Source organism: Pseudophryne corroboree, chromosome 5 (genome assembly GCF_028390025.1).
Source record: "Pseudophryne corroboree isolate aPseCor3 chromosome 5, aPseCor3.hap2, whole genome shotgun sequence".
NCBI lineage: Eukaryota > Metazoa > Chordata > Amphibia > Anura > Myobatrachidae > Pseudophryne > Pseudophryne corroboree.
Window position 1 is genome coordinate 283,331,114 of NC_086448.1, and position 26,898 is coordinate 283,358,011.

General features: G+C 49.4%; 1 protein-coding gene and 1 pseudogene across 2 annotated transcripts in view; one reads left to right on the forward strand and one right to left on the reverse strand.

The window, feature by feature from the left end:
- The window catches only part of NPHP3 (nephrocystin 3), a 303,001-nt gene that overhangs the window by 15,851 nt on the left and 260,252 nt on the right, over positions 1 to 26,898 (forward strand). The window lies entirely within an intron of this gene.
- Positions 9,342 to 9,460, reverse strand: LOC134929977 (5S ribosomal RNA; annotated as a pseudogene).

Genomic DNA, 26,898 nt, shown 5'->3' on the forward strand with positions numbered 1-26,898 from the left:
GCTGGAAGGAAGCTCTCTGGCTCTCCCCTGCAGTCTGAACACTACAGAAGGGTAAAAAAGAGAGGGGGGGCACTAAATTTAGGCGCAGTATAGATATATATATTTGATATATAAAAAAGCAGCTATAAGGGAAAACACTCATTTATAGTGGGATCCCTGTGTTATATAGCGCTCTGGTGTGTGCTGGCATACTCTCTCTCTGTCTCCCCAAAGGGCTTTGTGGGGTCCTGTCCTCTGTCAGAGCATTCCCTGTGTGTTTGCGGTGTGTCGGTATGGCTGTGTCGACATGTTTGATGAGGAGGCTTATGTGGAGGCGGAGCAAATGCCTGTAAACGTGATGTCACCCCATGCGGGGTCGACACCTGAGTGGATGGTGCTGTGGAAGGAATTACGCAACAGTGTCGACTCCTTGCATAAAAGGTTTGACGACATACCTAATGTGGGACAGCCGGCTTCTCAGCCTGTGCCTGCCCAGGCGTCTCAAAAGTCATCAGGGGCTCTAAAACGCCCGCTACCTCAGATGACAGACACAGATGTCGACACGGATACTGACTCCAGTGTCGACGACGATGAGACTAATGTAACTTCCAGTAGGGCCACACGTTACATGATTGAGGCAATGAAAAATGTGTTGCACATTTCTGATGTTACCCCCGGTACCACAAAAAAGGGTATTATGTTTGGAGAGAAAAAACTACCAGTAGCTTTTCCTCCATCTGAAGAGTTAAATGAAGTGTGTGAAGAAGCGTGGGCTTTCCCTGATAAAAAGCTGGTAATTTCTAAGAGGTTACTAATGGCGTACCCTTTCCCGCCAGAGGATAGGTCACGCTGGGAAACATCCCCTAGGGTGGATAAAGCGCTCACACGCTTGTCAAAGAAGGTGGCACTACCGTCTCCGGATACGGCCGCCCTGAAGGAATCTGCTGATAGAAAGCAGGAGGCTATCCTGAAATCTATATATACACACACAGGTGTTATACTGAGACCAGCTATTGCGTCAGCCTGGATGTGCAGTGCGGCTGCTGCGTGGTCAGATTCCCTGTCAGAAAATATAGATACCCTAGACAGGGACACTATATTGCTAAACGTAGAGCATATAAAAGACGCACTTTTATACATGAGGGATGCACAGAGGGATATTTGCCGGCTGGCATCCAAAATTAGTGCAATGTCCATTTCTGCCAGGAGAGGGTTATGGACTCGGCAGTGGACAGGAGATGCAGATTCCAAACAACACATGGAAGTTCTGCCTTATAAGGGTGAGGAGTTGTTCGGGGATGGTCTCTCGGGCCTCGTTTCCACAGCAACAGCTGGGAAGTCTACATTTTTACCCCATGTTCCCTCACAACCAAAGAAAGCACCATATTATCAGGTACAGTCCTTTCGGCCCAATAGGGGCAAGCGGGTTAAAGGCGCGTCCTTTCTGCCCAGAGGCAGAGGTAGGGGAAAGAAGCTGCAGCATACAGCCAGTTCCCAGGAGCAAAAGTCCTCCCCCGCTTCCTCTAAGTCCACAGCATGACGCTGGGGCTTCACAGGCGGAGCCAGGTACGGTGGGGGCCCGTCTCAAATTTTTCAGCAATCAGTGGGCTCGCTCATGGGTGGATCCCTGGATTTTTCAGATAGTATCTCAGGGGTACAAGCTGGAATTCGAGACGTCTCCACCCCGCCGTTTCCTCAAATCTGCCTTGCCAACCACTCCCTCAGGCAGGGAGGCAGTGTTACAGGCAATCCACAAGCTGTATTCACAACAGGTGATAGTAAAGGTACCCCTACTTCAACAAGGACGGGGTTACTATTCCACAATGTTTGTGGTACCGAAACCGGACGGTTCGGTGAGACCCATTTTAAATTTGACATTTTTGAACACATATATAAAAAAATTCAAGTTCAAGATGGAATCGCTAAGGGCGGTTATTGCAAGCCTGGACGAGGGGGATTACATGGTATCACTGGACATCAAGGATGCTTACCTGCATGTCCCCATTTACCATCCTCACCAGGAGTACCTCAGATTTGTGGTACAGGATTGTCATTACCAATTCCAGACGTTGCCGTTCGGTCTATCCACGGCTCCGAGGGTCTTTACCAAGGTAATGGGCGAAATGATGATACTCCTTCGAAAGAAGGGTGTTTTAATTATCCCGTACTTGGACGATCTCCTGATAAAGGCGAGGTCCAGAGAGCAGTTGTTGGTCGGGGTAGCACTATCTCGGGAGGTGCTACTACAGCACGGCTGGATTCTAAACATTCCAAAGTCACAGCTGGTCCCTACGACACGTCTACTGTTCCTGGGGATGGTTCTGGACACAGAACAGAAAAAAGTGTTTCTCCCGGAGGAGAAGGCCAAGGAGCTGTCATCTCTAGTCAGAGGCCTCCTAAAACCAAAACAGGTGTCGGTGCATCACTGCACGCGGATCCTGGGAAAGATGGTAGCTTCCTACGAAGCGATTCCATTCGGCAGGTTTCATGCAAGAACCTTTCAGTGGGACCTGCTGGACAAGTGGTCCGGATCGCATCTTCAGATGCATCGGCTGATAACCCTGTCTCCAAGGACAATGGTGTCTCTGCTGTGGTGGCTGCAGAGTGCTCATCTTCAAGAGGGCCGCAGATTCGGCATACAGGACTGGGTCCTGGTGACCACGGATGCCAGCCTTCGAGGCTGGGGGGCAGTCACACAGGGAAGAAACTTCCAAGGACTATGGTCAAGTCAGGAGACTTCCCTGCACATAAATATTCTGGAACTGAGGGCCATTTACAATGCCCTAAGTCAGGCAAAACCCCTGCTTCAAAACCAGCTGGTACTGATCCAGTCAGACAACATCACGGCGGTCGCCCATGTAAATCGACAGGGCGGCACGAGAAGCAGGACGGCAATGGCAGAAGCCACAAGGATTCTCCGATGGGCGGAAAATCACGTGTTAGCACTGTCAGCAGTGTTCATTCCGGGAGTGGACAACTGGGAAGCAGACTTCCTCAGCAGGCACGACCTCCACCCGGGAGAGTGGGGACTTCATCCAGAAGTCTTTCAAATGATTGTAAACCGTTGGAAAAGGCCACAGGTGGACATGATGGCGTCCCGCCTAAACAAAAAGCTAGAAAAATATTGCGCCAGGTCGAGAGACCCGCAGGCGATAGCTGTGGACGCTCTAGTGACACCGTGGGTGTACCGGTCGGTTTATGTGTTCCCTCCTCTTCCTCTCATACCAAAGGTACTGAGGATAATAAGGAGAAGAGGAGTAAGAACTATACTCATTGTTCTGGATTGGCCAAGAAGAGCTTGGTACCCGGAACTTCAAGAAATGATGTCAGAGGACCCATGGCCTCTACCGCTCAGACAAGACCTGCTGCAGCAGGGGCCCTGTCTGTTCCAAGACTTATCGCGGCTGCGTTTGACGGCATGGCGGTTGAACACCGGATCCTGAAGGAAAAGGGCATTCCGGAGGAAGTCATTCCTACGCTGATTAAAGCTAGGAAAGAAGTTACCGCAAACCATTATCACCGCATATGGCGAAAATATGTTGCGTGGTGTGAGGCCAGGAAGGCCCCAACAGAGGAATTTCAGCTGGGCCGTTTCCTGCACTTCCTACAGTCAGGGGTGACTATGGGCCTTAAATTGGGTTCCATTAAGGTCCAGACTTCGGCTCTATCGATTTTCTTCCAGAGAGAACTGGCTTCACTACCTGAAGTTCAGACTTTTGTTAAGGGAGTGCTGCATATTCAGCCCCCTTTTGTGCCTCCAGTGGCACCTTGGGATCTCAACGTGGTGTTGGATTTCCTAAAGTCACATTGGTTTGAGCCACTGAAAACCGTGGATTTGAAATATCTCACGTGGAAAGTGGTCATGTTGTTGGCCTTGGCTTCGGCCAGGCGTGTATCAGAATTGGCGGCTTTGTCATGTAAAAGCCCTTATCTGATTTTCCATATGGATAGGGCAGAATTGAGGACTCGTCCCCAGTTTCTCCCCAAAGTGGTATCAGCTTTTCATCTGAACCAACCTATCGTGGTGCCTGCGGCTACAAATGACTTGGAGGCTTCCAAGTTGTTGGACGTAGTCAGGGCCCTGAAAATCTATGTTTCCAGGACAGCTGGAGTCAGAAAGACTGACTCGCTCTTTATCCTGTATGCGCCCAACAAGTTGGGTGCAAGTGCTTCAAAGCAGACTATTGCTCGCTGGATCTGTAGTACGATTCAGCTTGCACATTCTGCGGCTGGACTGCCGCATCCTAAATCAGTAAAAGCCCATTCCACGAGGAAGGTGGACTCTTCTTGGGCGGCTGCCCGAGGGGTCTCGGCTCTTCAACTTTGCCGAGCAGCTACTTGGTCGGGGTCAAACACGTTTGCTAAATTCTACAAGTTTGACACCCTGGCTGAGGAGGACCTAGAGTTTGCCCATTCGGTGCTGCAGAGTCATCCGCACTCTCCCGCCCGTTTGGGAGCTTTGGTATAATCCCCATGGTCCTTACGGAGTCCCCAGCATCCACTAGGACGTTAGATAAAATAAGAATTTACTCACCGGTAATTCTATTTCTCGTAGTCCGTAGTGGATGCTGGGCGCCCATCCCAAGTGCGGTTTGTCTGCAATACTTGTATATAGTTATTGCTTAACTAAAGGGTTATTGTTGAGAGGCTCAGTTGTTATCATACTGTTAACTGGGTATTGTATCACAGTTATACGGTGTGATTGGTGTGGCTGGTATGAGTCTTACCCGGGATTCAAAATCCTTCCTTATTGTGTCAGCTCTTCCGGGCACAGTATCCTAACTGAAGTCTGGAGGAGGGTCTTAGTGGGAGGAGCCAGTGCACACCAGTAGTCTAAAGCTTTCTTTATAGTTGTTCCCAGTCTCCTGCGGAGCCGCTAATCCCCATGGTCCTTACGGAGTCCCCAGCATCCACTACGGACTACGAGAAATAGAATTACCGGTGAGTAAATTCTTATTTTTTACACGTTACGGCAGGCAGAGTCCCCCTTTTTACACGTTACGGCAGGCAGAGTCCCCCTGTTTACACGTTACGGCAGGCAGAGTCCCCTTTTTACACGTTACGGCAGGCAGAGTCCCCCTTTCTCTTACGTCCTAGAGGATGCTGGGGACTTCATAAGGACCATGGGGTATAGACGGGCTCCGCAGGAGATATGGGCACTATAAAGAACTTTAGAATGGGTGTGCACTGGCTCCTCCCTCTATGCCCCTCCTCCAGACCTCAGTTAGATCCTGTGCCCAGAGGAGATTGGGTGTATTACAGGGGAGCTCTCCTGAGTTTCTCTGATAAAGAATTTTGTTAGGTTTTTTATTTTCAGGGAGCACTGCTGGCAACAGGCTCCCTGCATCGTGGGACTGAGGAGAGAGAAGCAGACCTACTTAGTGATAGGCTCTGCTTCTTAGGCTACTGGACACCATTAGCTCCAGAGGGAGTCGGAACGCAGGTCTCCCCTCGCTGTTCGTCCCGGAGCCGTGCCGCCGTCCTCCTCGCAGAGCCGGAAGATAGAAGCCGGGTGAGTATAAGAAGAAAAGAAGACTTCAAGGCGGCAGAAGACTTCAGATCTTCACTGAGGTAAGCGTGCAGCGGTAATGCTGCGCGCCATTGCTCCCACACAATACACACACTAGCGGGCACTGATGGTTGCAGGGCGCAGGGGGGGCGCCCTGGGCAGCAATAAAACCTCTATATCTGGCATTATTAGGTTGGACACTGCAGAGGCAGTAATTCTTTGAATCCCCCGCCAGGTTTGAGATACTTTGAGCGGGACCGAAGCCCGTCGCTGGAGGAGGCGGAGCTTGGTCCCTCAGCACTAACCAGCGCCATTTTCTCCACAGAGATCTGCAGAGAAGCTGGCTCCCCGGTCTCTCCCCTGCTGAACACGGTGACACAGGGCTGAAAAGAGGAGGGGGGGCACTTGAAAGGCGCAGTGAGTGTATTAACACAGTAATTAATATAAAAGCGCTATTATCTGGGAGTTTATTTTCCAGTGTCAGTTGGCGCTGGGTATGTGCTGGCATACTCTCTCTCTGTCTCTCCAAAGGGCCTTATTGGGGAACTGGCTCCTTATAACTATATCCCTGTGTGTTTGGGGGTGTCGGTACGAGTGTGTCGGCATGTATGATGCGGAAGGCTCAGCTAAGGAGGAAGTGGAGCAGATGATTGTGGTGTCTCCGTCGGCAACGCCGACTCATGATTGGATGGACATGTGGAATGTTTTAAATGAAAATGTGACATTATTACATAAGAGATTGGACAAAGCAGAGTCCAGGGAAAAAGCAGGGAGTCAATCCACGGCTTCGGCTGGGTCACTGGGCCCTTCTGGGTCTCAAAAACGTCCCCTATCCCAAATAGCAGACACTGATACCGACACGGACTCTGACTCCAGTGTCGACTACGATGAAGCGAGGTTACACCCAAGGGTGGCAAAAAGTATTCATTATATGATTGTTGCAATTAAAGATGTTTTGCATATCACAGATGACCCCTCGGTCCCTGACACGAGGGTGCGCATGTATAAGGAAAAGAAACCTGAGGTAACCTTTCCCCCATCCCATGAACTTAACGATTTATTTGAAAAAGCTTGGGAAACTGCAGATTCCCAAGAGGATTCTTATGGCGTATCCTTTCCCTGCACAGGACAGGGTACGTTGGGAATCTTCACCCAGGGTGGACAAGGCTTTAACACGCCTGTCCAAGAAAGTGGCGCTACCGTCTCCGGACACGGCAGCCCTCAAGCATCCTGCTGATCGCAGACAGGAAACTACTTTAAAGTCTATTTATGCGCATACAGGTGCTTTGCTCAGACCGGCAATAGCATCGGCATGGGTGTGTAGTGCGGTGGCAGCTTGGACAGAAACCTTATCAGCTGACCTTGATACCCTAGATAGGGATACCATTTTATTGACCTTAGGCCACATTAAAGACGCAGTCTTATATATGAGGGACGCTCAAAGAGACGTTGGGCTGCTGGGTTCGAGAGCCAACGCCATGGCGATTTCTGCTAGGTGAGCCCTGTGGACCCGCCAATGGACGGGTGATGCCGACTCAAAGAAGCATATGGACGTTTTGCCATACAAAGGTGAAGTTTTATGTGGGGAAGGTTTCGCGGACCTGGTTGCCACAGCTACCGCGGGTAAATCTACCTTTTTGCCTTTTGTTCCCCCGCAGCAAAAGAAAACTACACAATATCAGATGCAGTCCTTTCGGTCGCATAAGTACAGAAGAGGTCGGGGCTCATCTTTCCTCGGCAGAGGTAAGGGTAGAGGAAAGAGTGCTTCTGCTCCGGCTAGTTCCCAGGAGCAGAAGTCCTCCCCGGCTTCTACTAAATCCACCGCATGACGCTGGGGCTCCACTGAGGGAGTCCACACCGGTGGGGGCACGTCTTCGACTCTTCAGCCAGGTCTGGGTTCTGTCAGACGTGGATCCTTGGGCGATGGATATTGTATCCCAAGGCTACAAACTGGAATTCGAAGAGGTGCCCCCTCGCCAATTTTTCAAGTCGGCCTTCCAGCTTCTTCCCCAGAGAGGGAAGTAGTGTTAGCTGCAATTCAAAAGCTGTATCAACAGCAAGTGATTGTCAAGGTTCCCCTAGTTCAACAGGGGAAAGGGTACTATTCGACCCTGTTCATGGTCCCGAAGCCGGATGGTTCGTCAGACCCATTTTAAATCTAAAATCCCTAAACCTGTACTTGAAAAAGTTCAAATTCAAGATGGAATCGCTCCGGGCTGTGATCTCCAGTCTGGAAGGGGGGGATTTTATGGTGTCACTCGACATAAAGGATGCATACCTTCATGTCCCCATATATCCTCCTCATCAGGCGTACCTGAGATTCGCTGTACGGGACTGTCATTACCAGTTTCAGACGTTGCCGTTTGGGCTTTGCACGGCCCCGAGGATTTTCACGAAGGTGATGGCGGAGATGATGGTGATCCTGCGCAGGCAGGGAGTTACAATTATCCCATACTTGGACGATCTCCTGATAAAAGCAAGATCGAGAGATCAATTGCAGAAGAGCGTGTCGCTCTCCCTGAGAGTACTACAACAACACTGTTGGATTCTCAATCTGCCAAAGTCACAATTGATTCCAACGACTCGACTATCATTCCTAGGCATGATTCTGGACACGGAACAGAATAGGGTTTTTCTCCTGATGGAAAAAGCCCATGAACTCCAGAACATGGTCAGAGACTTGCTAAAACCTAACAGAGTGTCTGTTCATCAATGCACTCGAGTTCTGGGGAAAATGGTGGCAGCCTACAAGGCCATCCCCTTCGGCAGGTTTCATGCAAGGACGTTTTCAGTGGGACCTCCTGGACAAGTGGTCAGGGTCCCATCTACTAATACATCAGAAGATAAGCCTGTCCCCCCGGGCCGGGGTGTCTCTCCTGTGGTAACAATAAAGAAAAAATAGCAGCGCTAAATTCAATTAATATTACAAAGAGATGGATTAGATGAAAACAGGTAAAAACATTTATTAATGATTCTGATAAAATACCAATTAAGATCAATAAGATCACCGGCAAACTTAATGATACCAGAAATGTCCGTTCCTTTTGAATAACTGGACACCAGTTTAGGCAGATTTATATAGGCTTGAAAAAGCTGCAGGACCTGCAGCGAAACGCGTCAGGTGCCATCCTGATCACCGGCTGTTTGCTTGTACAAAGAGAAGGGTTTTTGATCCTGCACCGACCTAGATTCAAAATACAAAAGTGATAATGTAAACCAGAGATGGACAATATCGTTTAGGCAATTCCTATCCGTCCGTATGGCGGTGCGCCCAGAGTCAAAAGTAGGGGAAAAACACAATGTATACGTAAAGAGAAAAGTATGACTCTTGTTTGGGCGCACTCTTCAGTTAACTAGATGTAAAGAAATAGTATCTAAAAATTGATTCAATCTTTATTTCAACTTTCTAAAATGCACTAAGAAGCAGAACTAACTAAAAGGTGTTGGGACAAGTATACTTGTCCCTACTGGAGAGAGAGATCTCCCAGGATGGGAATAAAAATGTTCAGATCTCAATTATGCCTGGATAACAGCATATCGGAAGATGGCTACATGTTAAGCTACTTCCGTCTGCTCAAGGTCTGTACAAACTGTGTTTGTATTGATACAGCCCTAAGAAGGGTTAATTCGTGAGTGGGAGAACCCAAACACTAAATGACAATTCTATTAGGCACCACTGTTGTATTGATGTAGCCCTAAATTGGGTTAATTCGTGCGTGGGAGGACCCAAACATTGAATGCCAGTTCTCTCGAGCACCACTGTCTAGGTGAGAGGAGAGAGAGTAAAAAGGGAAAATAATTAGGTGTGAGTGGTGATACTGCTGTTGGTGTGGTTTTCACAGGAAAAGGAGTCTTCCTACTTCACTGGGTATTCCCTAGTGGTCGCCCATCTAGGTACTAACTCAGCCCACCTAGGTTTAGCTTCCAAGATCGAACGAGATTGGGCGTGAACGTAGGGGTATGGTCGTAGGAATGTAATCCTATGGCACCAATGAGAGTGCACCGAAAAGGAGGATTGATTCCTCCTGGGAAACAAAATGCTAGGAATGCACAAGGAAGGAGAAAGATGAGGGCTAGATGAGTAGGTGTGAATCTGCTGTCCACGTTAGACTGAAGAGACGTGTCCCCTGGGGGACACGTACCCCAGAATCATGGATGAGAGTTCACAGAAGGAAGGAAAGTGGGAAAAATTAGGAGAATTGAGGACACGTGGTTAACACAGGGCCGTGATGTCTGATTGAGTCCCTTTGGGTCACCTCTATTATTGGAAAATATCGGATCCAGGTTAAAAAAGTGATAATAACACTGTAATTACTGTCCGCAAAAAATTCACAGGAAGAATAATGCTGTTGAATCAAGGTAATGCAAGTTGTACATCAAATCACTGGATATGTCTGATACCCCTGTTACATGCAGATTTCAGCAATATCTAATGAACACGGTTCTATCTAGTGCACCGTGCCCAAGCAGACACTGGTGATATTATCAGGAAGTCGTCTATGGACAAAAAAGTGTGTGTATATCCTATAAACCAATATATGAGGCGGAGTGACTATCACCTATGCGAACATCGTTTTGGTGATATGTCCCAAAAGAAACAAAAAGACATGATACATACAGTTTGAAAAACACTTTGGCAGGCTATAAGGCGGGATTACATAACATCTGTTAAATATTTTAAATGCAAGAGACAAATGTGTTTCTTGTAGCGAGAGTGGGCAGAAAAATATATTAATGAATAACCGTGGATATTTTAAGCTCGTTCACTGAAAAATATATCAGAGAATCTGTCAAAGACTCTTCCAATAACCAACATATAGCATTTTTTTGCTGGAATGGAGAAACTGAGCTGTCACAGATAAGTAATGGATGTCGTTCATTCAATTAGTGAGTCATCAGGGTGCCTGTATCTGGGGCTGGGTGGTCAGTGAAGCCCTGCCCCTGTCACAGGATTAGATCACTTGTACCTAACTGACAGTTACATATACATGCAATACAATTGGGCTGGAGCCACCAGCAATATAGGTAATTTCTAATATAAACAAGGTATGAACTTATTAAGTTTAGGACAGGTACAATGAAATATTGAATAAGTATCTAAGTGACCTGAGTATCTAAGTAAGTGATCAGGGTGCCTGTACTTGGGGCTGGGTGGTCAGAAAAGCCCTGCCCCTGTCACAGGATTAGGTCAAGATGTTCCTAACTGGCAGTTACATATACATGCAATACAGTTGGGCTGGAGCCACCAGCAATATAGGTAATTTCTAATATAAACACGGTATGAACTTATTAAGTTAGGACAGGTACAATGAAATATTGAATAAGTATCTAATATCACCCAATCGGTTGTCAAATCGGTAAGGTGCCCATAAGAAACAGATGTAAGGTAGATAGAGTGCCCACTAGGAAAACGCGTTTCACCCGGTTCCGGGCTTGTTCACTTCCATTCTGAGCTGCTGTTTGCTACAGAACCAGTGCCCGGACCATACTGGACGTCCAGATTCAACATTTGGTGGATATAAATAGGCCTATTAAGGACCGTTTCTGCAAGTCAAACTCTGCATACTGGTGAGGACTGAGACTATGTTACCAACTCCTGATTGAAGAATCTTCTAATTGGAACTTTCTTCCTCCAGCGGCATAAGAAGCGGTAATATTTTCTTTGGGACTGTGCAACCAGCTCCTAAGCCTATATAAATCTGCCTAAACTGGTGTCCAGTTATTCAAAAGTAACGGACATTTCTGGTATCATTAAGTTTGCCGGTGATCTTATTGATCTTAATTGGTATTTTATCAGAATCATTAATAAATGTTTTTACCTGTTTTTTCATCTAATCTATCTCTTTGTAATATTAATTGAATTTAGCGCTGCTATTTTTTCTTTATTGTTTGTATGGTTTCCTGTATCAGGATTGACTAATCCTGTTGTTTAGCAGCAGCATTAGAACAACAGCCCAACCTGCGCCCGAGCATTAACCTTGGTTACTTTCTTTCTGTTGCGTCTCTCCTGTGGTGGCTGCAAAGTGCTCTCCTTCTAGAGGGTCGCAGGTTCGGCATTCAAGACTGGGTTCTGGTGACCACGGACGCGAGCCTCCGAGGATGGGGATCAGTCACACAAGGAAGAAGTTTTCAGGGCCTATGGTCAAGCCAGGAGGCTTGTCTACACATCAACGTACTGGAATTGAGGGCCATATACAACGGCCTACGACAAGCGGAGAATCTTCTTCGCGACCTACCGGTTCTGATTCAATCAGACAACGTCACAGCCGTGGCTCATGTAAACCGCCAAGGTGGGACAAGGAGCAGAGTGGCAATGGCGGAAGCCACCAGGATTCTGCGCTGGGCGGAAAATCACGTAAGCGCTCTGTCAGCGGTCTTCATTCCGGGAGTGGACAACTGGGAAGCAGACTTCCTCAGCAGACACGATCTCCATCCAGGAGAGTGGGGACTTCATCAAGACGTTTTTACAAAGATAACAAGTCTTTGGGGAATTCCACACATAGACATGATGGCGTCACACCTCAACAAGAAGCTTCGGAGGTATTGTGCCAGGTCAAGGGACCCTCAGGCAGTAGCGGTGGACGCCCTGGTGACACCTTGGGTGTTTCAGTCGGTGTATGTGTTCCCCCCTCTTCCTCTCATCTAAAAAATATTGAGAATCATAAGACAAAAAAGAGTGATAACAATCCTCATTGTTCCAGATTGGCCTCGAAGGGCCTGGTATTCAGATCTTCAGGAGATGCTCACAGAAGATCCATGGCCTCTTCCTCTCAGGGAGTACCTGTTACAACAGGGGCCCTGCGTGTTCCAAGACTTACCGCGGTTACATTTGACGGCATGGCGGTTGAACACCGAATCCTAGCTGGGAAAGGTATTCCGGAGGAGGTCATCCCTACTCTGATAAAGGCTAGGAAGGAGGTGACGGCAAAACATTATCACCGTATCTGGAGGAAATATGTTTCTTGGTGTGAAGCCAAGAATGCTCCTACGGAAGATTTCCATCTGGGCCGTTTTCTCCACTTTCTACAGACAGGAGTGGATATGGGCCTAAAATTAGGCTCCATTAAGGTACAGATTTCGGCCCTATCTATTTTCTTTCAGAAGGAATTGGCTTCTCTCCCAGAAGTCCAGACTTTTGTAAAGGGAGTGCTGCACATCCAGCCTCCTTTTGTGCCCCAGTGGCACCCTGGGACCTTAACGTGGTGTTACGGTTCCTGAAGTCTCACTGGTTTGAACCTTTTCAAACGGTTGAATTGAAATTTCTCACTTGGAAGGTGGTCATGTTGTTGGCCTTGGCATCTGCAAGGTGGGTGTCCGAATTGGCGGCCTTGTCTCACAAGAGCCCCTATTTGACCTTCCATGTGGATAGAGCAGAGTTGAGGACTCGTCCTCAATTTTTGCCTTAGGTGGTTTCTTCATTTCATATGAACCAACCTATTGTGGTGCCTGTGGCTACGGGTGACTTGGAGGATTCCAAGTCCCTGGATGTAGTCAGGGCCTTAAAAATCTATGTAGCCAGGACGGCTCGAGTTAGGAAAACAGAAGCACTGTTTGTCCTGTATGCAGCCAACAAAGTTGGCGCTCCTGCTTCTAAGCAGACTATTGCCCGCTGGATCTGTAACACGATTCAGCAGGCTCATTCTACGGCGGGATTGCCGTTAACAAATTTAGTAAAGGCCCATTCCACTAGGAAGGTGGCCTCTTCTTGGGCGGCTGCCCGAGGCGTCTCGGCTTTACAGCAGCTACTTGGTCAGGTTCAAACACTTTTGCAAAGTTCTATATGTTTAATACCCTGGGTGATGAGGACCTTGCGTTTGCTCAGTCGGTGCTGCAGAGTCGTCCGCACTCTCCCACCCGGTCTGGAGCTTTGGTATAAACCCCATGGTCCTTACAGAGTCCCCAGCATGCTCTAGGACGTAAGAGAAAATAAGATTTTAAACCTACCGGTAAATCTTTTTCTCCTAGTCCGTAGAGGATGCTGGGCGCCCGTCCCAGTGCGGACGAAATCTGCAAGGCTTGTATATAGTTATTGCTTACATAAGGGTTATGTTACAGTTGAGATCAGTCTTTAGCTGATACTGTTTTTTTGTTCATACTGTTAACTGGTTGCGTATATTCCAGGTTATACGGTGTGGATGGTGTGGGCTGGTATGAATCTTGCCCTTAGATTAACAAAATCCTATCCTCATATTGTTCATCTCCTCTGGGCACAGTTTCTCTAACTGAGGTCTGGAGGAGGGGCATAGAGGGAGGAGCCAGTGCACACCCATTTTAAAGTTCTTTATAGTGCCCATATCTCCTGCGGAGCCCGTCTATACCCCATGGTCCTTACGGAGTCCCCAGCATTCTCTACGGACTAGGAGAAAAAGATTTACCGGTAGGTTTAAAATCTTATTTTTTACACATTACGGCAGCAGAGTGAGTCAGTCCTCCTTTTTACACATTACGGCAGCAGAGTCCCCCTTTTTACACATTTCGGCAGCAGAATTCCCCAGTTACACATTATGGCAGATACAAGCATTTTTGGAATAATATCACTTAAGGTGCATACACACTGGGCACTGTGTATGCTGAGCGATGATGTGAAAATCGCTGGTGCATACACACTGATCGATTTTCACCGACCCAGCCATTTTCAAGGCGGTGAGCCACTTTCCACAGTAGGAGACTGTGGAAAGTGGTTCGCTCGGCCGGTAAAACAGGCCGACAGATGGCGGCGCCCAGCAATGATGCGGGAGCAAGCATCAGCGCTCACCGCTCATCGCCCAGCCATACACACTAGGCGATTTTGAGCTCAAAACGCCAAAAGTGAGCTACTTTGAGCTCAAAATCGCCTAGTGTACATGCACCTTTACAAGTGCCAGCCAGTTGAGGGACTGTGGCAGTCGAAGGTTACAGCAGCTGCCAAGTGCCAAGACACACAGCACAAGTGCACAACCCGTGATTCGCGGGTCTTTGAAGGAGGCGGAGCCAAATTCCAGAGGTGCGGGGCTCAAATAGCGGCCCACTGCTCTGGCTTCTTTGCAGGGCAGCGCTGTGGTCGGCAAGAGGCAATGAGAGAGAGAGCAGGCAGCAGCCGTGTGGGTGGTGCTGCCACATGGTGTGCCCACAGTGCAGTTGTGCAGTGTGCAAGGCACCACTGGCACACACGTAGTTAGGGCCCTGGATTCTAGCTATCCTTTATCTGGTGCATTCTAAAAAATTATAGTTAGACTCTGCTTGGCTGCTATGTGCAACACCTCCACCTGATCTCTTTATCTGGAGGTTTACAACTGGAGAGGGAGAACAGGTTTGGACAAATGTACGTTGGGGGTAATTCTGTGTTGATCGCAGCTGCAAGTTTGTTAGCAATTGGGCAAAACCATGTGCACTGCAGGGGGGGGCAGATATAACATTTGCAGAGAGAGTTAGATTTGGGTGGGTTATTTTGTTTCCGTGCAGGGTAAATACTGGCTGCTTTATTTTTACACTGCAATTTAGATTTCAGCTTGAATACACCCCACCCAAATCTAACTCTCTCTGCACATGTTATATCTGCCCCCCTCCTGCAGTGCACATGGTTTTGCCCAACTGCTAACAAATTTGCTGCTGCGATCAACTCAGAATTAGGCCCATTAAGCGGTATATTTACTAAAGTGCAGATTTATAGAAGTTGAGATGTTTTCCATAGCAACCGATCAGATTCTACTTATTTACCTTGCACCTTTTGTAAGATAATAGGTAGAATCTGATTGGTTGCTATGGGCAATATCTCCACTTCTATAAACCTGCACTTTAGTAAATATACCCCTGAGCTGTGTTCATGTAAGTGCCTGCAATTAGACGTGGGCACATCCCTAGCTTTGCTTTTTGGAGGTGCATCTCTTAGGGCAGGGGTGGGGAACCTTTTTTCTACCGAGGGCCATTTGGATATTTATAAAATCCTTCGGGGGCCATACAAGTCTGCCCCCACGCGCGCCAAAAAAATGGGTGTGGACAGTTAAAATGGGACGTGATACACATATGCCCCCAATAGTGCAGTGCCAGATCCACAATTGCCCCCACAGTGCCAGGTATACAAATGCCCCTCACAGTGCCAGGTATACAAATGCCCCCACAGTGCCAGGCATACAAATGCCCCCACAGTGCCAGGTATACAGATGCCCCCACAGTGCCAGGTATACAGATGCCCCCACAGTGCCAGGTATACAGATGTCCCCACAGTGCCAGGTATACAGATGACCCCACAGTGCCAGGTATACAGATGACCCCACAGTGCCAGGTATACAAATGCCCCCACAGTGCCAGGTATACAAATGCCCCTCATAGTGCCAGGTATACAAATGCCCCTCACAGTGCCAGGTATACAGATGCCCCCACAGTGCCAGGTATACAAATGCCCCCACAGTGCCAGGTATACAAATGCCCCTCACAGTGCTAGGTATACAGATGCCCCCACAGTGCCAGGTATACAAATGCCCCTCACAGTGCCAGGTATACAGATGCCCCCACAGTGCCAGGTATACAGATGTCCCCACAGTGCCAGGTATACAGATGCCCCCACAGTGCCAGGTATACAGATGACCCCACAGTGCCAGGTATACAGATGACCCCACAGTGCCAGGTATACAAATGCCCCTCACAGTGCCAGGTATACAAATGCCCCTCACAGTGCCAGGTATACAGATGCCCCTCACAGTGCCAGGTATACAGATGCCCCTCAGTACCAGGTATACAAATGCCCCTCACAGTGCCAGGTATACAGATGTCCCCACAGTGCCAGGTATACAGATGCCCCCACAGTGCCAGGTATACAGATGCCCCCACAGTGCCAGGTATACAGATGACCCCACAGTGCCAGGTATACAAATGCCCCTCACAGTGCCAGGTATACAGATGCCCCTCACAGTGCCAGGTATACAGATGCCCCTCAGTACCAGGTATACAAATGCCCCTCACAGTGCCAGGTATACAGATGTCCCCACAGTGCCAGGTATACAAATGCCCCCACAGTGCCAGGTATACAAATGCCCCCACAGTGCCAGGTATACAAATGCCCCTCACAGTGCCAGGTATACAAATGCCCCTCACAGTGCCAGGTATACAAATGCCCCTCACAGTGCCAGGTATACAAATGCCCCTCACAGTGCCAGGTATACAAATGCCCCCCACAGTGCCAGGTATACAGATGCCCCCACAGTGCCAGGTATACAGATGCCCCCACAGTGCCAGGTATACAAATGCCCCTCACAGTGCCAGGTATACAGATGCCCCCACTGTGCCAGGTATACAAATGCCCCTCACAGTGCCAGGTATACAGATGTCCCCACAGTGCCAGGTATACAGATGCCCCCACAGTGCCAGGTATACAAATGCCCCTCACAGTGCCAGGTATACAAATGCCCCTCACAGTGCCAGTATACAGATGTCCCCACAGTGCCAGGTATACAGATGCCCCCACAGTGCCAGGTATACAGATGTCCCGACAGTGCCAGGTATACAGATGTCCCGACAGTGCCAGGTATACAGATGCCCCCACAGTGCCAGGTATACAGATGCCCCCACAGTGCCAGGTATACAGACGACCCCCACAGTGCCAGGTATACAGATGACCCCCCCTTCCCCCCCCCCCCCCCCCCCCCCGTCCCGCTTACCGCTCCTTTCGGCGGGTACACGGAGGAGAGCACGGCTATGTTGGGCGGTCGGCGTGTAAGACTTGAAACCAGCCGCCGGTTCGAGAGCCAATCAGAGCTTGCGGACCGGCAGCCGCGGCTCCTGATTGGCTGCCGGTCCGCGAGCTCTGATTGGCTCACGAACCGGCGGCTGGTTTCAAGTCCTACACGCCGCCACCGCCGCCCGACAATAGCCGCGCTCTCCTCCGTGTGGTGACAGCTGAGACACGCTGCCGCCGGACTGTGCGGCGGCGTGTCTCACTGAGAGGAGTGGGTGGGCCGGACCAAACGGCTTCGCGGGCCTTATACGGCCCGCGGGCCGGAGGTTCCCCACCCCTGTCTTAGGGCAAGGGTGGGCAGCTATTTCACTTGAGAAGGTTTAGTGCAGAAAAAATTGCAATGTTTGGCAATGGCCATTACCGCAATGGCCATTTTTATGTGCACAACGCCCACAGCTGAATTAGCCCCAATGTAGGCCTATGCACTTGTATACGCATTTGTATTTTGATTATTTTGTTAAGTGCCTCTTTTCCTATGTATGTTTGCAGCACTTCTAATTTAACCTCTTAGACTTCCATATTATGGCCGCTTTCAGGGAGGAGGTAAGGGGTCCCCTTGACGGGACCTGCTGTAAATCGCGATCCGGCGCGGCCGATGGGAGGCGGGCCGCGCGCGCTGGCGTGGACACTGTGGTAGTACAGGGACCCCACTAGACCACCAGGGCATGGGCACAGGTCGTTTTTCTCTCATAAAACCGTTTTATTAAGCCCCCAGTACCCGGTGGTGAAGTCCAGCAGGGGATAAGGCTTTGACATGTAGCCTATCCCCCAGCCCCAGGGCGCCATTTAGAGTAAATGTTCCCGCCCTGGAGCTGCATATCTCTCTCTCTCTCCCCCAGTCAGTGTTTGGGTGCCATTACACAGAGCAGCACTGTTCCTGGGACTGTTTGGCAAATCCTCCTCTGTAAAGCCGCCTGCCTGTCAGCGGTGTGCATTTTACAGGACACTTAAGTATTCTACATGTCTGCTGACAGTGTTAGTTAAGAAAAAATGCATTTAGTCAGGGTTATTTAGTACAAGTACCCTGTGATATACATCCAGTCTTTACTGTGCATTGTTATATCTAATCCAGTGTATAGCTATACATAGTACTACTCTGTATTGCTAGTCCAGTGCAGTTTTATTGCATGACATAATTTCTGCATTGTACATTATGACTAAGTGTGTGTGCATATAGCTGCTGTGTGACCTCCATTTCGTGTATCTCACTCAGATTGCTATCCCTATATTCTATAACCTGAGGGGGCTAAGTGTGTCAGGTTTATCATAATATAGGCAGTTCACAGGATATACTCAGTGTGTATTTTTCTTTGTGATTTTTAGTCACCATATACCTCTTGAATTCCCTGTTTGTGCTGATGCACTGCACAGGGGGTTCTTGTCAGGTATTGTGTTACTGATATTGTACTGTGTTGCCTTGCATTGAGCTTTTGATTATGTCAGCTCCAAATGGCAATGGAGCTGGGGCTGATCCCACATTGCGTGGTGTTGACGCTGCAGACACATTTGAGGATAACATAGCAGCTGAGGGTTCAGGTTCTGGGGGTTCCTTAGTGGGACTGTAGCAACGGGGGTGCAAAATGACCCACCTTGGGCTGCCTTCTCCACACTATTGAATACGCTGGTAACTAGACTTACGCCCCCTATGGGACCTCCTGTGCCGGTACAACTGCTTATGGTCCCCGTAGTTAACCCGCCGTGGGCAGATCAACTGTCCAATCAGTTACAGCAATTGAACCAATCACTGACTGCTCAAAAGTCTAATCCTCGCTTACCTAAGACCAAGGGGTCCTCTAAGTGGGCAATTACTTCCTCACAATCCACCAACGTCCCAGACACCTCGTCTGATGAGCATGGAGTTTATACGGACCCCACAGATTCTGATCCTGATGCTTCTGATGGGTAATTTGTTTCGCAGGTGGATGTTCCTGACTTGTTAGAGGTATCAGGCTCATTCTTCAGGTTGATGATGAACCGGAGCCTGACGCTGCTCCTAAGAAACCGGACAGGTTTAAACGTCAGAAGGTGATTAAATAAGTTTTACCTCACTCTGAACATTTAGTTGACATACGTCAGGAGTCCTGGAAAGAAGTTCACGCCTCACAAGAAGACGCTGGCTCACTACTCCATCGCTGCGGAGCTTAGTAAAAATTGTGAAACACCCCCGCCAGTGGATTCGCAAGTGGCGCGGCTTGTGGTATCCTCAGCCCTGCCTGTAACTACCGTCACGTCATTGAGAGAGTCGACGGACAAGTGTGTGGAGGGTTGTTTGAAGGCAATCTGCAACGGTGCGGTGCATAGGCCCACTATTGCAGCGACATGGGCTGCAAAAGCTGTGGAAGCGTGGGCTCAGGAGCTGGAGGCGGAGTTACCTTCCAATGCTTCTGATCATGCTAGACAATGCCTGTCGTATATTGTTACAGCGGCTCATTACATTAAAGAGGCGGCTTCTGATGCCGGTATTCTGGTGGCCAAGGCTTCTACTACATCCATTTTGGCTCGCCGAATTCTCTGGTTACGGTCCTGGTCTGTGGACATGAACTCTAAGAAAATCCTGGAGGTACTCCCCTTCAAAGGAGACATTCTTTTTGGAGACGACCTTAACAAGATAGTGGCTGACTTAGCGTCTGCTAAAACAGCATGTCTTCCTAGTACTGCTCCTTCGTTGCCGAAGGCTAAGAGTACTTCCTTTCACTCCTTTCGTCCTTCAGGGAAAGCAAAAGGTTAGGTGTACCCAAAACAGGTTCGCACTTCCAAACCCAATAAGCCCAAACCCAAACGGGCCTAGGCTGCCCGTCAGCCTGCTTCCAAAACTGACAAGTCTGCTGCATGACGGGGCGGGCCTCCCTCTGGGGGATCCCAGAGTGGGCGGCCGACTTCTAGGGTTTACCCAGGAATGGTTGAAGACCACTTCCAATGCCTGGGTACGGGAAGTCGTCACTCGAGGTTACGCCGTATCCTTCAAGAATCGCCCCCCTCATCGATTTTGCCTGACAGACGTCCCTTCGGATCAGGTGAAGGTAAAAACTCTTCATTCGGTGGTACAGTCCCTCCTATACACAGGAGTGGTTGAGCCAGAGGCACCGGCACTGAGAGGCAAGGGGTACTATTCACCGCTGTTCCTAGTCCCGAAACCGAATGGGTCTTCCCGACCCATTCTCAACCTCAAGTCCTTGAACAAATTTGTGAAGTTCTCCAAGTTTCGTATGGAAACTCTTCGCTCTATTGTTCTGGCCTTGGAGCCTGGGGACTACATGGTCTCACTGGACATACAGGTTGCTTACCTGCATATTCCCATTGCAGTGTTGCATCAGCAGTACCTGAGGTTTGCGGTTGGCAACCTCCATTACCAATTTCAGGCGTTACCTTTTGGTTTGACCACGACTCCGCAAGTCTTCACCAAGGTCATGGCGGTGATGACGGCTGTTCTCCGCCGTCAAGGGGTCAGGATTCTACCGTACTTGGACGACTTGTTGATCCTGGCAAATTCCCCAGAGATTCTCCTACGCCATCTGGATCTGACTATCCAGTTTCTGCAAGCCCACGGGTGGCTCATCAACTGGAAGAAATCCTCCCTGGTCCCTGCTCAGAGCATGGTGCACCTGGGGTCGCTGTTGGACACTCACAACCAGCGGTTGTTCTTGTCTCAGGAGAAAGTCCTGAAGCTTCAGGACAGAATTCGATTCTTCCTATCTCGTCCGCAAGTGTTGATGCATTCGGAAATGCAAGTGCTAGGTCTCATGGTGTCGGCTTTCGACATGGTGGAGTACGCTCAATTCCATTCCCGTCCTCTCTAGAGGCTGATTCTTGCCAAGTGGGATGATCTGCCTCACCGGATCAGGTCTCAAATGATCTCATTGTCTCCGGAGGTCCGTCTGTCACTGAGGTGGTGGCTTCAGGACCAACGATTGAGCAGGGGTCGTCCCTTCTGGATCTCCAACTGGGTCCTTCTGACGACGGACGCCAGTCTGAGGGGTTGGGGCGTGGTGTTGGAGCAACACTCCCTTCAGGTTCGGTGGACCAAGGAGGAGTCTCTCCTCCCGATAAACATTCTGGAATTGCGGTCAATGTTCAACTCATTGATCTTGGCCTAGCATCTAATACAGAACAGACCTGTTCAAGTACAGTCGGACAACACCACCATGGTGGCGTACATAAATCATCAAGGTGGCACTCGAAGCCAAATGGCAATGAGGGAAGTATCACGGATTCTTCAGTGGGCAGAATGCCATCTACCAGCCATATCGGCAGTGTTCATTCTGAGGGTCCTAAACTGGGAAGTGGACTTTCTCAGTCATCAGTACGTACACGCCGGAGAGTTGAGCCTCCATCCAGAAGTTTTTAAACTCCTCGTGGACAAGTGGGGCCTTCCAGAGGTGGACCTGATGGCATCTCGACACAATCACAAGGTTCCGGTCTTTGGAGCAAGGACAAGGGATCCTCAAGCAGCATTCGTGGACGCACTGGCAATTCCATGGAACTGTCGGCTGCCATACGTGTTTCCTCCGGTGTCACTCCTACCCAGAGTAATAAGGAAGTTCAAGCAAGAAGTTGGAATCCTACTTCTGATCCCTCCAGCGTGGCCCAGATGGCATTGGTTCTCAGACCTTTAGGGTCTCTCGATAGAGCGTCCCCTTCTACTTCCACAGCGCCCAGATCTCCTCGTTCAGGGACCCTGTGTATATCACGATTTAGCCCGATTGACTTTGACAGCGTGGCTCTTGAAGCTTCCGGCTTAAGGGCCAAAGGATTTTTTGAGGTGGTCATTCAAACCATGTTGAAGGCCCGAAAACCGGCTTCTGTTCGGATTTGTCATAGGGTCTGGAATTCTTACTTTGCTTGGTGCGCCACTAACAATCATGACGCTTACAAGTTTAGTACGGCCAAACTTTTGGCCTTTCTACAACAAGGCCTGGACTTGGGCTTTCGTCTGGCCTCCATCAAGGTTCATATTTCTGCCTTGTCGGTTTGGTTTCAGAGAAAAATTGCAACATTACCTGATGTGCATACGTTCACTCAGGGTGTATTGCGAATTCAACCTCCTTACGTCCCGCCTGTGGCCCCTTGGGACTTGTCGGTGGTTCTGGAGGCATTGCAAGGGTCTCCGTTTGAGCCTCTTGAATCTGCTAACCTTAAGTGGCTTACTCTTAAGGTAGTGTTTCTGCTAGCTATTGCTTCCGCTAGACAGGTGTCAGATTTGGTGCCTTGTCTTGTAGGTCACCCTATCTGATTTTTCACCGTGATCGGGCGGTTCTTAGAACACGTCTCGGATATTTACCTAAGGTGGTGTCTTCTTTCCACCTTAATCGGGAGATTGTGGTTCCGGCCTTAGCCTCTCCCGATTTGTCTTCCAAAGAAAGGTCTTTGGATGTGGTACGGGCTCTCCGTATCTACGTGAAGAGAACTGCCTCCATCAGGAAGTCGGATTCTCTCTTTGTTCTGTTTTGGTTTTTAACAAACGTGGCTGGCCTGCTCACAAGCAGACCCTAGCCAGATGGATTAGAATGGTGATTGCACATGCTTATGTACAGGCTCCTGCTAATATAAAGGTCCATTCTACTCGGTCAGTTGGACCTTCTTGGGCGGCCCGCTGTGGTGCGACCCTTGAACAATTGTGCAAGGCAGCTACATGGTCCTTAGTCAACACGTTCATAAGATTTTATGCCTTTGATACTTCCGCCTCTCAGGATGCTTCCTTTGGACGCTGGGTTCTTGTGCCCACTACAGTGCGTCCCCTCCCATAAGGAACTGCTTTAGGACATCCCCAATGTCATTCCCTGTGGAGCCCAGTGTACCCTGCAGCAGAAAACGAGATTTATGGTAAGAACTTTCCTTTGTTAAATCTCTTTCTGCGCGGTATGCTGGGCTCCACAGGGCGCCCACCCTGACGCACTTAGCTTCTTTGGGTTGGTATGGCATTAGCCGCTGACACCCTCTCCTGTCATGAGTGTGTGGTGTATGTGGCTACTAACAGTTGTCGTCTTTTTTGCCTGCTACTGCATTGGACTGGTTAATAAAAACTGAGCTCCTGTGCACGGAGGCAGGGCTATAGAGGAGGCGGCGCTAGGCATTCTGGGAACAGTCAAAACTTTGAGCCTGTTGGTGCCTCGGATCAAGATCTTACTCTACACCCCTATATCATTCCCTGTGGTGCCCAGTGTACCTCGCAGAAAGAGATTTAACAAAGGTAAGTTCTTACCATAAATCTCGTTTTTTCCTGTCTAAAAGATGCTAGCTCGTTATCCCCACGCTGCAGAGTTAAGTAAAAATTGGGAAACACCACCGCCGGTGGACTCACAAGTCGCGCGGCTGGTGGTGTCCTCTGCTCTGCTGGTCACTACCGTCACCTCGCTGAAGGAACCGACGGATAAGTGTGTGGAGGGTTGCTTGGAGTCCATTTACACTCTTGCAGGAGCTGTGCATAGGCCCACTATTGCAGCTTCTTGGGCTGCAAAAGCTATTGAAGTCAGGAAGTTGAAGTGGAATTACCGTCTGATTTTCCTGATAATGCCAGACAATTTCTTTCATATATTATTACAGCCTCTCATTATATTCAGTAGGCGGCATCTGATGCAGGTGTCCTGGCGGCCAAAGCGTTTACTACGTCCATTCTGGCTCGCCAAATTCTCTGGCTGCAGTCCTGGTCTGTAGATCTGGACTCTTAAAAAGACCTTGGACGCGATTCCTTTTAAAGGAAACACACTTTTTGGGGAAGATCTCAACAAGATTGTAGCTGACTTAGCGTCAGCTTAGACTGCATGTCTGCATAGTACTTCTCCATCGGTTCCGAAGGCTAAAAGTACTTCCTTTCGTTCCTTTTGACCTCCAGGTAAAGCAAAGGGTCAGGCGTACCCGAAACAGGCTAGCCCTTCCAAATCCACTAAGCCCAAACCTAAACGTGCCCATCAGCCTGCTTCCAAAACAGACAAGCCTGCTGCATGACGGGGCGTGCCTACCCCTGGGGGATCCCAGGGTGGGAGGCCGACTTCTACGGTTTACCCAGGTATGGTTACAGACCACTTCAGACGCCTGGGTAAGGGAAGTCGTCACTCACGGATATGCCATCTCTTTCTAGAAACGTCCCCCTCGCCAGTTTTGCTCAACAAACATCCCTTCGGATTAGGTCAAAGCAAAAACTCTCGGTGGTGCAATCACTCCTGGACACTGGAGTAATAGTGCCGGTGCCTCTGGCTTAGAGAGGCAGGGGGTACTATTCAACGCTGTTCATAGTCCCGAAACCGAACGGGTCCTCTCGGCCCATTCTCAACCTCAAGTCTTTGAACAAATTTGTGAAAGTTTCCTAATTCCGTATGGAAACGCTTCACTCTATTGTTCTGGCTTTGGAGCCCATGGACTATATGGTATCCCTGGACTTACAGGATGCTTACCTGCATATTCCTATTGCTGTGTCGCATCAGCAATACCTGCAGTTTGCTATTGGCAATCTACATTTTCAATTCCAGGCCTTGCCTTTTGGTCTGACCACGGCTCCACAAGTTTTCACCAAGGTCATGGCAGTCATGACGGCTCTCCTCCGCCGTCAGGGTATCAGGATCCTGCCATATCTAGACGACTTGTTGATCCTGGCGAACTCACCAGAGGTTCTCCTTCGTCATCTGGAACTGACGGTCCAATTCCTACAAGCCCACGGGTGGCTCATCAACTGGAAGAAATCCTCCCTGGTCCCTGCTCAGAGCATGGTGCACTAGGGGGCATTGTTGAACACCCACAACCAGCGGTTGTTTTTGTCTCCGGAGAAGGTCCTGAAATTTCAGGACAAGATAAGATGCTTCCTATCCCGCCCACATTTGTCGATACACTCAGCGATGCAAGTACTAGGTCTCATGGTGTCGGCTTTCGATATGTTAGAGTACGCTCAATTTCACTCCCCCCCCCTACAGAGGTTAATCCTTTCCAAATGGGATGGCCTGCCTTACCGGATCAGGACTCGCATGATCTCTTTGACTCCGGAGGTCCACCTGAACTGACCTTGTGGCTACAGGACCAGCAACTGAACAGGGATCATCCCTTCTGGATCTCCAGCTGGGTCCTTCTCACGACGGATGCCAGTCTGCGGGGTTGGGGTGCGGTTTTGGAGCAACACTCTCTTCAGGGTCGGTGGACCAGGGAGGAGTCTCTTCTCCCGATAAACATTCTGGAATTGCGGGCAGTGTTCAGTGCATTGACACTGGCCCTGCGTCTGGTACAGAACAGGCCTGTTCAAGTACAGTCAGACAACGCCACCACAGTGGCATACATAAATCATCAAGGCTGCACTCAAAGCCGCATGGCAATGATGGAAGATCCATCAGTGGGCGGAACGCCATCTGCCTGCCATATCGGCAGTGTTCATTCCTGGAATCCTCAACTGGGAAGCGGACTTCCTCAGTCATCAGGACATACACGCCGGAGTGTGGGGCCTTCATCCAGAAGTCTTTCAACTCCTAGTGGACAAGTGGGGCCTACCAGATGTAGACCTGATGGCGTCTCGACACAATCGCAATGTTCCGGACGAACTGGCAATTTCATGGAACTTTCGGATGCCGTACGTGTTCTCTCCGGTGTCACTCCTGCCCAGGGTAACAAGGAAGTTCAAGCAAGAAGGAGGAATACTACTTCTAATCACTCCAGCGTTGCCCAGACGGCATTGGTTCTCAGACCTGCAGGTTCTCTTGCTAGAGCGCCCTCTTCTACTTCCGCAACACCCAGACCTCCTCGTTCAGGGCCCTCGTGTCTGCTAGGATCTGGCCCGACTGGCTTTGACGGCGTGGCTCTTGAAGCTTCAGTTCTGAGGGCGAAGGGATTTTCTGAGACTGTCATTCAAACTATGTTGAAAGCCCGTAAACCGGCTTCAGCTCGGATTTATTATAGGGTCTGGAAATCTTACTTCACCTGGTGTGCTGCTAAGAATTATGATGCGTACAAGTTCAGTACTGCCAAACTTTTGGCTTTCCTGCAACAGGGCCTGGACATAGACCTTCGTCTGGCCTCCCTCAAGGTTCATATTTCGGCCTTGTCGGTGTGGTTTCAGAGGAAAATTGCGACTCTGCCTGATGTTCATACTTTCACCCAGGGTGTCTTACGGATTCAACCTCCCTATGTTCCTCCTGTGGCTCCTTGGGATTTGTTGGTTGTTCTGGATGCCCTACAAGAGTCTCCGTTTGAACCTCTAGAGTCTGTGGACCTTAAGTGGCTTACTCTTAAGGTCTTGTTTTTGCTGGCTATTGCCTCTGCTAGATGGGTTTTAGAATTGGGTGCCTTGTCCTGTCGGTCACCCTTTCTGATTTTTCACCGTGACCGGGCGGTTCTTAGAACTCGCCCAGGTTATCTGCCTAAGGTGGTGTCATCTATCCACCTTAACCAAAAGATTGTGGTTCCGGTCTTTACCTCTCCTGGTTTATCCTCCAAAGAGCGGTCTTTGGATGTGGTACGGGCTCTCCGTATTTATGTGAGGAGAACAGCTTCCCTTAGGAGATCTGATTCTCTCTTTTTGGTTTTCACAAACGTGGCTGGCCTGCTAATAAGCAGACATTGGCCAGATGGATTAGAATGGTGATTATGTACAGGCTGTCCTTCCAGCTCCTGCTACCATCAAAGCCCATTCCACTCGGTCTGTTGGACCTTCTTGGGCGGCCCGCCGTGGTGCGACCCTTGAACAATTGTGCAAGGCGGCTACGTGGTCCTCAGTGAACACGTTCAT